Genomic DNA, 13,297 nt, shown 5'->3' with positions numbered 1-13,297 from the left:
AGTTTGCATCGGTTTATCCCTTGAAGAGGAAAGGGTTATGCAGCATAGGAACAGTAAGTATTTCCCTCAGTTTGAGAACCAAGGTGTCGATCCAGAAGGAGGGCCTCGTCATGTCCAAAGTACCTGCGCAAACACAAACAAGCTTGCACCCAACGCTTCAAAGGGGTTGTCAATCCCTAAAGATTGTTTGCAAAGTGAGACCTGAAGGCGGAAAGTGCAACGAAGTAAGAAGTGTACGGCTGAAAATATGGTGTGGAGTAGACCCTGGGGGCCATAGTGTTCACTAGAGGCTTCTCTCATAATAGCAAATATCACGATGGGTGAACAAATTCCTGTCGAGCAATTGATAGAACCGCGCAAAGTCATGACGATATCTAAGGCAATGATCTAGCATATAGGCATCACGTCCGAGACAAGTAGACCGATACTTTCTCCATCTACTACTATTACTCCACACATCGACCGCTATCCAACATGCATCTAGTGTATTGAGTTCATGACGAACAGAGTAACGCTTTAAGCAAGATGACATGATGTAGAGGGATAATCTCAAACCAATGATGAAAACCCCATCTTTTTACCCTTGATGGAAACAACACAATACGTGCCTCGCTACCCCTTCTGTCAGTGGTTGAGGTCACCACACGGTATGAACCCAAAACCAAACACTTCTCTCATTGCAAGCATCATAGATCTAGTTGGCCCAACAAAACCCACAACTCGAAGAGAATTAGAAGGATATGAAATCATGCATAAAAGAGATCAGAAGAAACTAAAATAAGATTCATAGATAGTCTGATCATAGCTCCACAATTCATTGGATCTTGACAAACACACCGCAAAAGAAGATTACATCGGATAGATCTCCATGAAGATGATGGAGAACTTTGTATTGAAGATCCAAGAGAGTGAAGAAGCCATCTAGTTACTAGCTATGGACCCGTAGGTCTATGGTGAACTACTCACGCATCATGGGAGAGGTCATGGTCTTGATGAAGAAGCCCTCCATGTCCGAATCCCCCCTCCGGCAGGGCACCAGGATGTGCCCCAGATGGGATCTTGCGGAGACAGAAGCTTGCGGCGGCGGAAAAGTAATTGCGATCGTCTCTTGATTTTTTTGGGAATATTTGGGAATATATAGGCGTAAGATCTAGGTGAAGGGACCTCCAGGGGGGTCACAAGCCTGGATGGCGCGGCCCCCCTGGCCGCGGGGTGGGGGCTTGTGGGGCCCCTGGGGCAATTATGGCCTGGCTCCCAAGTCCTCCGATCTACTTCCGTTCTAGAAAAAATCTTTTTGGGGATTTTCTTCCGTTTGGACTCCGTTTCAAAATCTCCTCTGAAATGGGTCAAAAACATGGAAAAAACAGGAACTGGCACTTGGCACTGATTTAATAAGTTAGTCCCTGAAAATAAATAAAAGGCAGGCAAGATATCCAAAGTTTGACAAGATAATAGCATGAAACCATCAAAAATTATAGATACGTTGGAGACGTATCAGCCCCCACCTTGGTGGCTTCCTGTAGCACGCCCAGTGCGTAGTTTTGGCATGCCACGACATGTTGGTGTGCTCTGGGGCACTTTGGACGTGTCTAGCACGTCCTGGCACTGGCTGGGAGTGTGGCTAGCCATTTGGGTCTCGTGGGAGCTTCGACTGGTCAAGGGAGACAAGAATTACTAGTGCCGTCAGCCTTGAGCTGAATCCTAACTTGGAGGTTTTGGCCTTTCCACTTTGAACTAGTGAGGGGCCAGTTGACTGGGGTTAGATATGGATACTCGCCACTTAATCTACGAACTTGGAGGAAAGGGGTTGGGTTTAGCTGTGGCTAAGGTAGCTTTTCCCTATATGTCAAAAGGTGCTCGACAGTGGTTTGAGGGGGTTGCACCCCACCACTGGTGTTGCAACTTAACAGGTTTGGGTTTGGTGCTACAACATGGGGCTCCACCAAGTTTGAGCTCTATTGGACAAGTTTAGCTTTGTTAACTTGAAAACACTTCAATTTGACCAGATTTGTCTCTTCCAAAGAGAGTGTGGGTAAACTAAGTCCCACAAATCCCATTTTTGGTGTGAAGCCCTCATTTGAGGTATTAGGTACTCCTGCAAAGTTTTAGCATCATTGAATAAACTTTTCTTTGTAGAGTTGCTCTAACTTCAATCTGGACAGAAGGGGTTTTGGGGTTATTTGGGCCCTTAATTACCTTGCATCAAGGTGAAACTTTATGTGGACACCAAATATGGCTTAGGGATACTACTGGAAGTTTCTAGGATTTTATTGAGAATATTTCCTTTGGAAATATTTCAAAAGGTCAAAACAGACAGAAATGGCTTCCAAGGTTTTATTCAAATAATTATAATATAAATAGGGGTTTAAAATCTTATGTATGGAAAATATATGTTCTTCTGATCATCTCCAATTTTAATCAGATTTTTCTAAGGCAGAAAAGTATTTCCCAAGTGGGAATACCAATTCTTGCCTCAGAAATGGACATGCAATTTAATTAGGAAAATAATTATCAAAATAACTATTTTTGTGGTTTTGGAATATAAAAATACGTAAAAATCAGATCACCAACTCAAAGGAGGGGTTTACCTTGATCAGAAACAAGTAAAGGTTTTTGGAAATAAATTAATATCGTGAAATAGGGTTTTTATCATCACATGATCAAACACACAAGCATACAATGACAATCATGGCACACACAACATTAGTTTTGAAAAAGTTTTAGCAAGCTCAGATTTTTGCATTACAGAGGAGTGGTAGTAGAAACAGGGTGTGACAGCCCTGCCGACGCAGAGTAACACAACAAACATGACATGAACGAGGCGACGAAAACATTTTGGCATTCAGTTATTACAAGCCATGACAAGTTGAGGAAAACACAAATGAGTTTGACGCCTCCATGAGGCACGATGTGCATTGCAGGGAAAACACACGGAGAAGAAATCAGGAGGATCCGCCGCCGGTCGCCCCCTCTGCAAGGGGATGATCGTCGACATGAGATGTGTCATCTTCCCCGTCATCGGCTTCAGCAGCATTTGGAGACAAAGGAGCTGCAAGACGGGCGAACCTCTGCACCAACGCCTCCACGTGGCCCTACACCGCCTCCATGGGGCCCTTCACCACCTCCGTGGCGCGGTCGTGGGCCTCGAAAGGGACCCGCAGGATCACGGAGCTGAGGTAAAGTCCCGGCTCGCGAAGATGCAGGTACCTAAAGACGAGTGTCGCGGCCGCGAAGAAGAGGTCGCGACACTCAATGTCCAAGATCTTGTCCACCTGCACGATGGCGTTCTCCAGCACCATGGCGAGCTCCATCGCGAGCGCAGCAAAGCTGCCCTCTAGAGTGACCAGAGGCTTGTTGAACCCACCCCGACAGAGGGAGCGGAGCACCGTGCGAAGCTTGAGCTCAACGTCAGGTAAGCGGGCCAGCTCCGTGGCCTTCTCCCTAAGGGCCGCGGTGAGGGCTTCCCCTTGGGCATCAAGAAGGACCTTCCTCGAGGTGGCAAACTTCTCCCGCTCTTCCAAGCGCGCCTGCTTCATGCTCAGGAGGTTCGCCTCCTGGGACAGCCTCTCCTACCGGGCGGCGAGCTTGGCCTTGCGGGCCTCGAGTCCCTCCTCCTACAGGTGGTGCTACTCGGCTAGCTTGGCTTGTTCCCCTTGGAGGGTGTGCAGGCGGGCCTACACCTCTTCCTAGCGTTTGGCAGGCGCCTTGGCTTCATTCAGCCCATCCTTACGTGCAGCGCGGTCGGCCTTGGCTTCCCTCTCTCCATTCCCCATCTCGACCGCAACCTTGCCCAGCGGTAGTGAAGGCCGCGTTTAGGACACCCTGGGTGAATACCAAGGTCCTCTGAACATCCTCCCGAAGAGCATCTAATGGCGTCGCGGGCGGTGCCGTCGGGGAGGCAGGATCATGAGGAATATGAGGCTCCGAAGGGTGCGTGGAGGTCGCAAGCAATGGCGCATCAGCAGGCTAAGCCCTCCCGGAGCCTGCACCTCGGGCGGCGGCGACACCACGACCGCCTCAGGGCGCTTCGGGGGCTCGGAGGGTGCAATGATCAAGGCCTGGAAGGTCGCCCTGCGAGCCTCCCCTCTCCATCGGCCGGTGGCGATGTGTTGGGGAGAGCCGGCAGTGCGTCAGGAGTCACCTTTGGCTTTAAGCCCGTCTTCTTCCTCTTCTCCCTCGGCAAGATGATGTCCCTAGACATCAGGCAAAATAGGGAATCAGCTGAGCGAGGGCTTCAAAAGCGCATAGCATGCCAAGACAAATGACTCACTCTTTGGGGTCGATCCACCTCTTCCTCTTCACCGCCCCCGCACCGGTGGGAGCAACAGGACCCCCCACGGAGGGGGGCGAACCCGGTGCCTCAGCTTCCTCACCAGCGAAGGCGGGATGCCTCAAGGATGACCTTGCCTCACACTTCTGGGGGGAGGGCACGAATGCAGACCCCATAGCGCGCGGGGTCGACGCGGGTCCCCGGGCACGAGGGGACCCCCACGGAGACATCACCAACGACATCATCAGCTGCAAGCTCGCGCATAAGGACGGACTGTGACGGGAGAGGCGCACTCGCTGGGCAGTCGTCGACAGTCTTCTACGAATCGCCCTCACCCGAGGTGTCGCCAGATGACACCTCTACCGGACCGGAACCCTCGGCGTCCCCCTTGACGTACAAGCGACTTCAATGTCCCCCTTCACGTACAAGCGACTTCAATGTCCCTCCTAAGAAACTGACAAATTGGGACTCCCGAACTCCTTCAGCACACTGCGTCTGCAGGGCCCACCTCGCATGTACCTCCGCCACCGTTGGACCGCCTGGGAGGCCCAAGAGTTAAGGGGCTACGAGCGCAGTTCAGGCTCCTGAGTCGCGATGCTCAGGAGTCGCCCTTGACGTACGAGTGATTCTAGTGTTCTCCCTAAGAGATTTTAAGTGGCTTGTTAAGTGCACTAGACTCTGCGTCAGCAGGACCCATCCCGCGCATACCTCCATCGTCGTTGAACCGACCGGATTGAGGACGACCCAAGAGGGAAGGGGCTACAGGGGCAGTTAGGCCGTGAGTCGAGATGCTCAGGGGTCCCCCTGGACGTACGAGCGGCTTCGTACCTCCAGTTATCCTTCCCCGGCACTAAGCGTGGGCATAGTCGTAGGTGGATTGGGTTGACTTCCTGGCCAGCTGCGGGCATAGTCATTGGTGGACTATGTTGATTTCCTTGCCAGCTGCGGGCATAGTTATTGGCAGACTGAGTTGATTGCATCTGTCTTCTCCCCAGGGTGGCGCGTAGGGCTGCCACTAGGCGTGGGAGGGACCCCTCCACGTCCTCGGGGGGGGGGGGGGGCGAGCGTATACAGCCGCAGCTCGTTATTACGTGAGAGTGTCATGGTCTTCTCCCCGGCACGGAGCGTAGGGCTGCCACTAGCCGTGGGTGGGACCCCTCCGCGTCCTCTGGGAGCCTCGGGCGTATACAACCGCAACTTGTTATTACGTGAGAGTGTCACGGGGGGTGTATTTGGGAGGTCGCGAGGATGCTTTGGCCTTGCGAGTGTCCCTACCCCCGAGGCATAGGCGCCTGATTCCTTTTGGGTCATTGGTAAACCCTGTTGGCTTCTTCTTCGGGAGTGAGGGAGGGTGTGTGCTGCCTCAGGAGGCCTGCAAGGATAAGCTTCGTCCAGAGCCCCCAAGCGGGGGGCCGACCTCCCAAAGATGCAAGCAAGAAAGAAAGTCAGGGTTCGAAGTGGGTGCGACAGAAACAACTAAAGGATGCGTAAATGAAAGTGGCGGCTTGGGAGTGCCCTGGACTTCTGGAGGCCACATGGCCTTGTGGGCGCCCTCGGACCGAGTGAGCCAAAAAGCTACCTCGCATCACCCAACAAAAAGTCACGTGGCGACCATGCCGCTGAAGGGCCGAGGGTGCCGTCGTCGCCCGATATCCTGCTTCCACGGTCGCAACCCTCACGGGTCCGTCGTCTCCCGAGGCTTAGGACCTTCGCTTGGCCCGAGCATCTCCTCCTCTTCCTCATCACGCCCCAACATGCAAGGCATGAGCATGGCCTGCTCGAGCCGTTGGTATGTAGCAGCTGCGTTCCCCAGCCCGAAGGGCATGAGGGTGCTGGCTCCCGGGCACACCCACCGATGGTCAGTTCGCGTGGGCCAAAAGGGGCCTTAAGCCACGGCTCTGTCGATTGCGAGCGCGTTGATGCACATGCGGGGCCGATCGACCGTGCCGACGATGGCCACTTCGATTGGTGATGCAGAGCAGTCCCCACCTCGCACGGCCTTGGCCTCTCGAAGTTCTTGGATTGCTCTGATGACCGACTCATGGGAGCTGGGTGGACACGCGCCATAGTGCGCCATCAGGTTGTGCTTGAGCGCCACCCTCGCCTCACTGGTCAGGTCGGGAACCTCCCCGGTTTGAGCCCCCAGACCTGACCCAAGGGGGCGCCGAGTGTGCATTCCTATGCGATGGGAGGCATGGCCCCGTCCCCCGGCTCCGAGTGACCCGAGGGCGCTCCGTGGGGAGGAGCTGCTTGTTCTTCTTGGGTGCGTCTTCGCAAGGTGGCTCGTCTTCTTTGTCGTCCGAGCGCTATGCCGCCGCCGCGCGGTAGGCGTGCTCGAGTGTACAGATGGCATCCTTCTCGTCACAGGCGATGGTGATGACGCCGCCACTCCCTGGCATCTTTAGAACATTGTAGCCATGGTGGGTCACTGCCATGAACTTGGCGAGAACCGAGTACCCAAGGATCGCGTTCTAGGGTAGGTGGATGTGCGCGACGTTGAAGACGATGATCTCAGTGTGGTAGTTCTTGCGCTCGCCAAAATTGACTGGCAGACGCACCTGCCCGATGGGCATGGTGGACCCTTTCGTGACTCCTGAGAAGGGCTTGGTCGGCATGAGCTATTCATACGGCAGCTGGAGTGTCTCGAAGGTATAGACCGAGAGGACGTTGAGCCCCGCTCCACTATCGATAAGGGTCTTAGTGACGAGCATATTCTTGATGGTTGGGATGCACATCATGGGGAGCTTGTTGGCCATGAACGAGCACCTGAGATGATCACCTGGGTCGAAGGTGATGGTGGTCTGGGACCAGTTAAGGGGGCGCGTCGTTTCAAGCTTCAGGAGAGAGACATTCACCTCCCGGGTGAACTTCTTCAAGGCGCGGTTCGAGGCCGGGGTCTGGGCGCCGCCCAGGATGGAGGCCACCACCGTGACCTCATGGAATCCCCCAGCCCCATCATTCTTCCTGTCTTCATCCCTCCTTCTGGGTGGCGGATGTTGCCCAGCCTCAGGAGGGCGAGCCTCACGTTGCTGGCCTCGTCGTTCCCAATCCTGAAGGTCATCGCGCCAGTGGTCGTCCCGAGCCTGGTCGCGCGAGTGGTCCCCCTAAGGCTGGTCGCGCCAACGGTCTTCATGAGGCTATTCATGCCACCCCTGACGCGGCTCCCGATCATCCCAGCGGCCTCCACTACGACAACCGCCGCGCGAGGGGCCTCAGTCTCCCCGTCTGAGGCGCCTGCCGAAGTGCTCGGCATGGACCAATCAGAGCTCGTGTCACTCGGAGGTATCATGGCCGCTGGTGCCGTGGAAGATGGACGTTGGCCCCCCTCCCGACGAACGCTCTCCCCCTCGGCCGTGCTTCACCTCAGGCTCGGCTACGAGCACCGCCGAAGCCTTGCGCTTCGTCTCCTTGGCCTTGGTCTTCTTCTCTTCTGGTTCCGCCGCCTAGAGCCCGAGGAGCGACAGGCGATGGTGATGACGCCGCCACTCCGTGGCATCTTTACGACATTGTAGCAATGGTGGTTCACTCCCATGAACTTGGCGAGAACCGAGTACCCAAGGATCGCGTTGTATGGCAGGTGGATGTGCACGATGTCGAAGACGATGATCTCTGTGTGGTATCTCTTGCGCTCGCTGAAGTTGACTGGCAGATGCACCTTCCCGATGGGCATGGTGGACCCTTTCGTGACTCATGAGAAGGGCTTGGTCGGCATGAGCTGTTCGTACGGTAGCTGGAGTGTCTCGAAGGTCTCGACTTAGAGGACGTTAAGCCCCGCTGCACTGTCGATAAGGGTCTTGGTGATGAGTACATTGCTTATGGTAGGGGTGCACATCATGGGGAGCTAGTTGGCCATGAACGAGCACCTGAGATGATCACTTGGGTCGAAGGTGATGGTGGTTTGGGACCAGTTAAGGGGGCACATCGTTTCAGTTTTCGGGAGAGCGGCATTCACCTCCCAAGCGAACTGCTTCAAGGCGCGGTTCGAGGCCGGGGACTGTGCGCCGCCCAGAATGGAGGCCACTGCCCTGACCTCATGGAAGCCCCTAGCCCCATCATTCTTCCTGTCTTCATACATCCTTCTGGGTGGGGGAGGTACCCTAGCCTCATGAGGGCGAGCCTCACGACGCTCGCCGCGTCGTTCCCAATCCTGAAGGTCATTGCGCCAGCGGTCATCCCGAGCCTGGTCGCGCGAGTGGTCCTCCTGAGGCTAGTCGCGCCAACGCTCTTCAAGAGGATGTTCATGCCACCCCTGACGCGGCTCCCGATCATCCGAGCGGCCTCCACTATGACAACCGCCACGCGCGGGGCCACTGTCTCCCCGTCCGGGGTGCCTGCCGAAGTGCTCGGCACGAACCAGTCGGAGCTCGTGTCACTTGGAGGTATCATGGCCGCTCGTGCCGTGGAAGATGCACGTTGGCCCCCTACTGACGAAGGCTCTCCCCCTCGGCCGTGCTTCGCCTCAGGCTCCACACAGAGCACCGCCGGAGCCTTCCGCTTCGTCTCCTTGGCCTTGGTCTTCTTCTCTTCTGGTTCCGCCACCTAGGGCCCGAGGAGTGACAGTCGATGGTGATGACGCCCCCACTCCATGGCATCTTTAGGACATTGTAGACATGCTGGGTCACTGCTATGAACTTGGCGAGAACCGAGTACCCAAGGCTCGCGTTGTACGGCAGGTGGATGTGCGTGACGTTGAAGACGATGATCTCAGTGTGGTAGTTCTTGCGCTCGCCGAAGTTCACTGGCAGAAACACCTGCCCGATGGGCATGCTGGACCCTTTCATGACTCCTGAGAAGGGCTTGGTCGGCATGAGGTGTACGTACAACAGCTGGAATGTCTCTTAGGTCTCGACCGAGAGGACGTTGAGCCCCGCTCTATTGTCGATAAGGGTCTTGGTGACGAGGACATTGCTGATGGTCGGTGTGCACATCATGGGGAGCTTGCTGGCTAGGAACGAGCACCTAAGATGATCACTTGGGTCGAAGATGATGGTGGTCTGGGACCAGTTAAGGGGGCACATCGTTTCACTTTTTGGGAGAGCGGCATTCACCTCCCGAGCGAACTGCTTGAAGGAGCGGTTCGAGTCTGTGGTCTGCGCGCCGCCCAGGATGGAGGCCACCGCCCCGACCTCATGGAAGCCCCCAGCCCCATCATTCTTCCTGTCTTCATGCCTCCTTCTGGGTGGTGGAGGTAGCCCAGCCTCATGAGGGCGAGCTACGACAACCACCACGCGCGGGGCACCAGCCAAAGTGCTCGGCACGGACCAGTCGGAGCTCGTGTCACTCGGAGGTATCATGGCCGCTGGTGCCATGGAATATTCTTGTTGGCCCCCCTCCTGACGAACGCTCTCCCTCTCGGTCGTGCTTTTCCCCAGGGTCGGCTACGAGCACCGCCAGAGCCTTGCGCTTCGTCTCCTTGCCCTTGTTATTCTTCTCTTCTGGTTCCGCCTCGTAGGGCTCGAGGAGCGACAGGCGACTTTCTTCAGCCCTGGAGCAATTGTTTGCCAGGTTGAACATCTCCAGTGTAGTGCTCATTTCATCACTCGATGCGAGCTCCTCCTTCATCTTGAGGGCGGTGACTCCATCGGAGAAGGCCGAGATGACGGCCTCGTCCGACGCCTTGTGGATCTTGAGGCGCATGGCGGTGAAGCGATGTATGAACTTGTGAAGGGTCTCCCCTCATGCTGCTTGATGCACCATAGGTCGTTCATGGTGGGAGCGCGGTCGCGGGTTCCCTGGAAGTTGGCAATGAAGCGTTCGCGTAGATCATCCCAGGACGTGATGGACGCCCTTGGGAGGTTGAGGAGCCAAGAGAGAGCGCCTCTCTTGAGCGCCATGGGGAACCAACATGCCATGAACTTGTCGCCCCCTCCTGCCGCCCTGATACTAAGCGTGTAGAGTTGCAGGAACTCGGTCGGGTCCAGGGTGCCATCATAGCGCGGGGGTAGGTCGGGCTTGAACTTGTAGGGCCACTCGACTAGGTAGAGCTCAGGGGCGATGGCGAGGCACCCCACCATCCCGACGGGTGCAGCACGCGTGAGGGCGACCTGGTACTATTGCTCCAATGGGTCTGCTTCGAGCGGGCCACGCTCGCGGCGCGGGATTTGCAGCGTCGGGAGCACGCCCGCATCGACGCACGGCCGAGGAACCACCTAACAGCTTGCTTCATCTCCTGGCCTCGCCCTGGGTTCACAAGGACGATCGCGGGGACGCACTTCCTGCCTCGGCTCGAGGCGTGCATCATGTCGTGGAGGTGGGGGTGGCGCGTCTTGCTCCTCATCGTTCGCCAGGGACGGTTGCGGTCGAAATGAGCAGGAGAGCGCCGCGCGATCACCGGCAGCTGCGACGAGCTCCTCTATGCGCTGGAGCCAGTCGTTGTGGCGGTCATGGGTGGGAAGGTAGCGAAGCAGCTTGGTGGCCATGGCAAGCGGGCGTCAGCCACGCGGCATCTCCGGTCGGGCGCGCGAGGCCAACCCGCAAGCCCGGACGAGCGACGGAGTAGCGGTGCGGTCATCGGGCTGCTCGGTAACCGACTTGGAGGAACCTTGTTGTTCTTGAGCGTCGGGGCCAGTGGCGGCGTTCACCATGGGCGATGCTGACCGGTGCGTGTCGGCGGGGCCCACGGGCGCCGTCTGAGCAACGCGGGTGGCGTAGCACTCGGCGCGAGACCGGCGAGTGTCAGCCATTGGAGCGGCGAAGCTTGGTGAAGGTGGAGCTTGTAGTAAACCTTGACATGCCCCCTACCTGGCGCGCCAAATGTTCGATTTTCGGGCTCCGCACAACCCTAAAGATTCAAACTCAAGGGCGTGTACGAAGATCTCTTGCGGGCTCACCTCACCTAACTCCCTACTCGCTGGGGATGGCAGAGAACTCACTTGATGGTGAGGAAGACATAGAACACGACAGTTTACCCAGGTTTGGGCCGCTGAGAAGCGTAATACCCTACTCCTGCTTTGTTGGATTGCCTCTCGTGGAGGTTGGTGGATGAACTAGTACAGTGTTCGAGGGCCTCCGAAGGCTGGGTGGCCTTTGTGTGGTGCTAGTGGGCGAATGAATGAATCCCCCTCTATGAAGTAACCTACTCTCTCTATATATAGTGGCGCCCCGGTCCTCTTCCCTTATTGTTTCGGCGTGAAGGGATTCCTCCATGACCAATTTTGAAGAGGAACAAGGGAACATGCTCCCCTGCCCAAAGGTAGTCTTCGCTTGCAAAGTGGCTACCAACGCTGCAGGGACGGGTCCAGGGATGACATATGTCCTGCTGGCGGGCGGTGATGGCCTTGTTGCACCAGAAAGGAAACATTTGGAAGATGCGTTGAGAACCCTAGTTCATTCTTGCCCCATTTGCACTAAAGGGAAACTGCTCTGTCCTGCTGTCTGCTACTCGGTTGTCCATCCTCCGCGTCATCCTTGACTCCTGAGGCCGGGTCTGGCCTCAGAATATCCGCCGCTCCGGAGAGGTCCTGATGAGGCCTCCTGCAGGTCTTGATGTTCCTCCTCCTCGCGAGGCTTGGCCCCTCACAAGGACCTTGCCTTGAGTGGTGCCGCGCCCGATTGTGTTTGCTTGATGAAGTGGGTCCGCCCAAGGCCACAGGCAGGCAAGTTTGGGTACCCCCATTCCCAGAACACTGACAAATAATTATGCTATGAAATTACATCCTACTTGTGTTGCATTATTCGGTGTTAGTTATGTTTAATGTTCGCTTATGATGATTTTCGTTCCTTGGTTGGGCACTTCTCAATCGATTTGCAATTATTCACTTGTACTAAGAGGGAATACTGCTTGTGCATCCAAATCCTAAATCCAAGGTTGTACCAAATGAGTTCGTCATACCTATCTGTATGCGGTATTTCAACTCTGTTCTAAGTAAATTTACAAGTGCCAACTCTAATATTCAAAGTAAATTTTTGTTTTGTCTGCCCGTACCGCTCATGAAGCGGCAAGGGGTGGCCTCTACCTTCCATGTTAAATATGTTATTCTCAAGATGGGTGTTTATTCACTTATCATGGCATGAGATTATGGCGGTAATAGGGATGCCTAGTCCCGAAATGCAAAGAAAATTTATTTTATGTTATCACAAAATAAATTCCTTGGAAAGTGTTGATATGGAAGGTACTCGTGGATGCGGCTAGCCGTGGAGTGTGAAAGAATGGTGGAAAAAGGAATAAACTTTTTTTTGGGAACCGCCTATGATTTGTTTAGCATCAAAGATATTGGAAACTCTTAGTCATTTTCGTTGACACGAAAAGCATGCCACCCAAAATAATCTTATCTCTCAATTTAATCTTTTTGCTCTCGCACCTCTTCAAATCTCTGCTTCTCTCTTTGAAGAACCGATATATTTACTTTTATGCAATTTTTATTTGTTTATTTGAGTCTCCATCTTCTGTTATAAAGCACCAACTACGAAACACTATTATCATTCTTGAGCATTGGATGTAGCTAATATTTGGGTGTGTTGCATGAATGGATCAGTGATTGAGCGTGATGGTTAGGGATAGCGTTCTTTAGGGTTGATATTTTGAAAGACTTGGTTGCTACTTGATATGGTTTAGTATTAAAGTTTTCATGTCAAATTATAGACTATTACTTTGAATCATCTAAAAGTCCATATGCCCATGCTATAAAGAAAAGAATACGATGAATATGATAGGTAGCATTCCACGTGAAAAAATCCGTTTTCAATTGCCACCCTATCTTGATGAGTTTTATAAGAAAGAGTTGTTGTTATCATGCTAGGAAAAGTGATTGAAATTCTCATTGATCAAACTTATGCTCTATCCTAGCATTCACACTTCATGTAAGTGCATCTAGTGCGTCTTAGTGATTTTGGTGGTTTGAAGACTTATAGGTTAAGAGACTGATATGTTTGTGAGTGTACATAGGCTCTATAAGTCGTTGAAGAGTTTGGGTTACTCGATTAATATCGACCCCTAAAAATGAATGTCTTCGGTGAAGACTTTGGTCATGCCTTGAAGACTTTGATCACGAAGAAAATGCGAAGAAATTGATATTCCTCATGAAGATA

Source organism: Hordeum vulgare, chromosome 4H (assembly GCF_904849725.1).
Source record: "Hordeum vulgare subsp. vulgare chromosome 4H, MorexV3_pseudomolecules_assembly, whole genome shotgun sequence".
In the NCBI taxonomy this organism is placed as follows: domain Eukaryota; kingdom Viridiplantae; phylum Streptophyta; class Magnoliopsida; order Poales; family Poaceae; genus Hordeum; species Hordeum vulgare.
The sequence above is the reverse complement of the archived record's forward strand: the minus strand, read 5'-3'. Positions refer to the sequence as shown.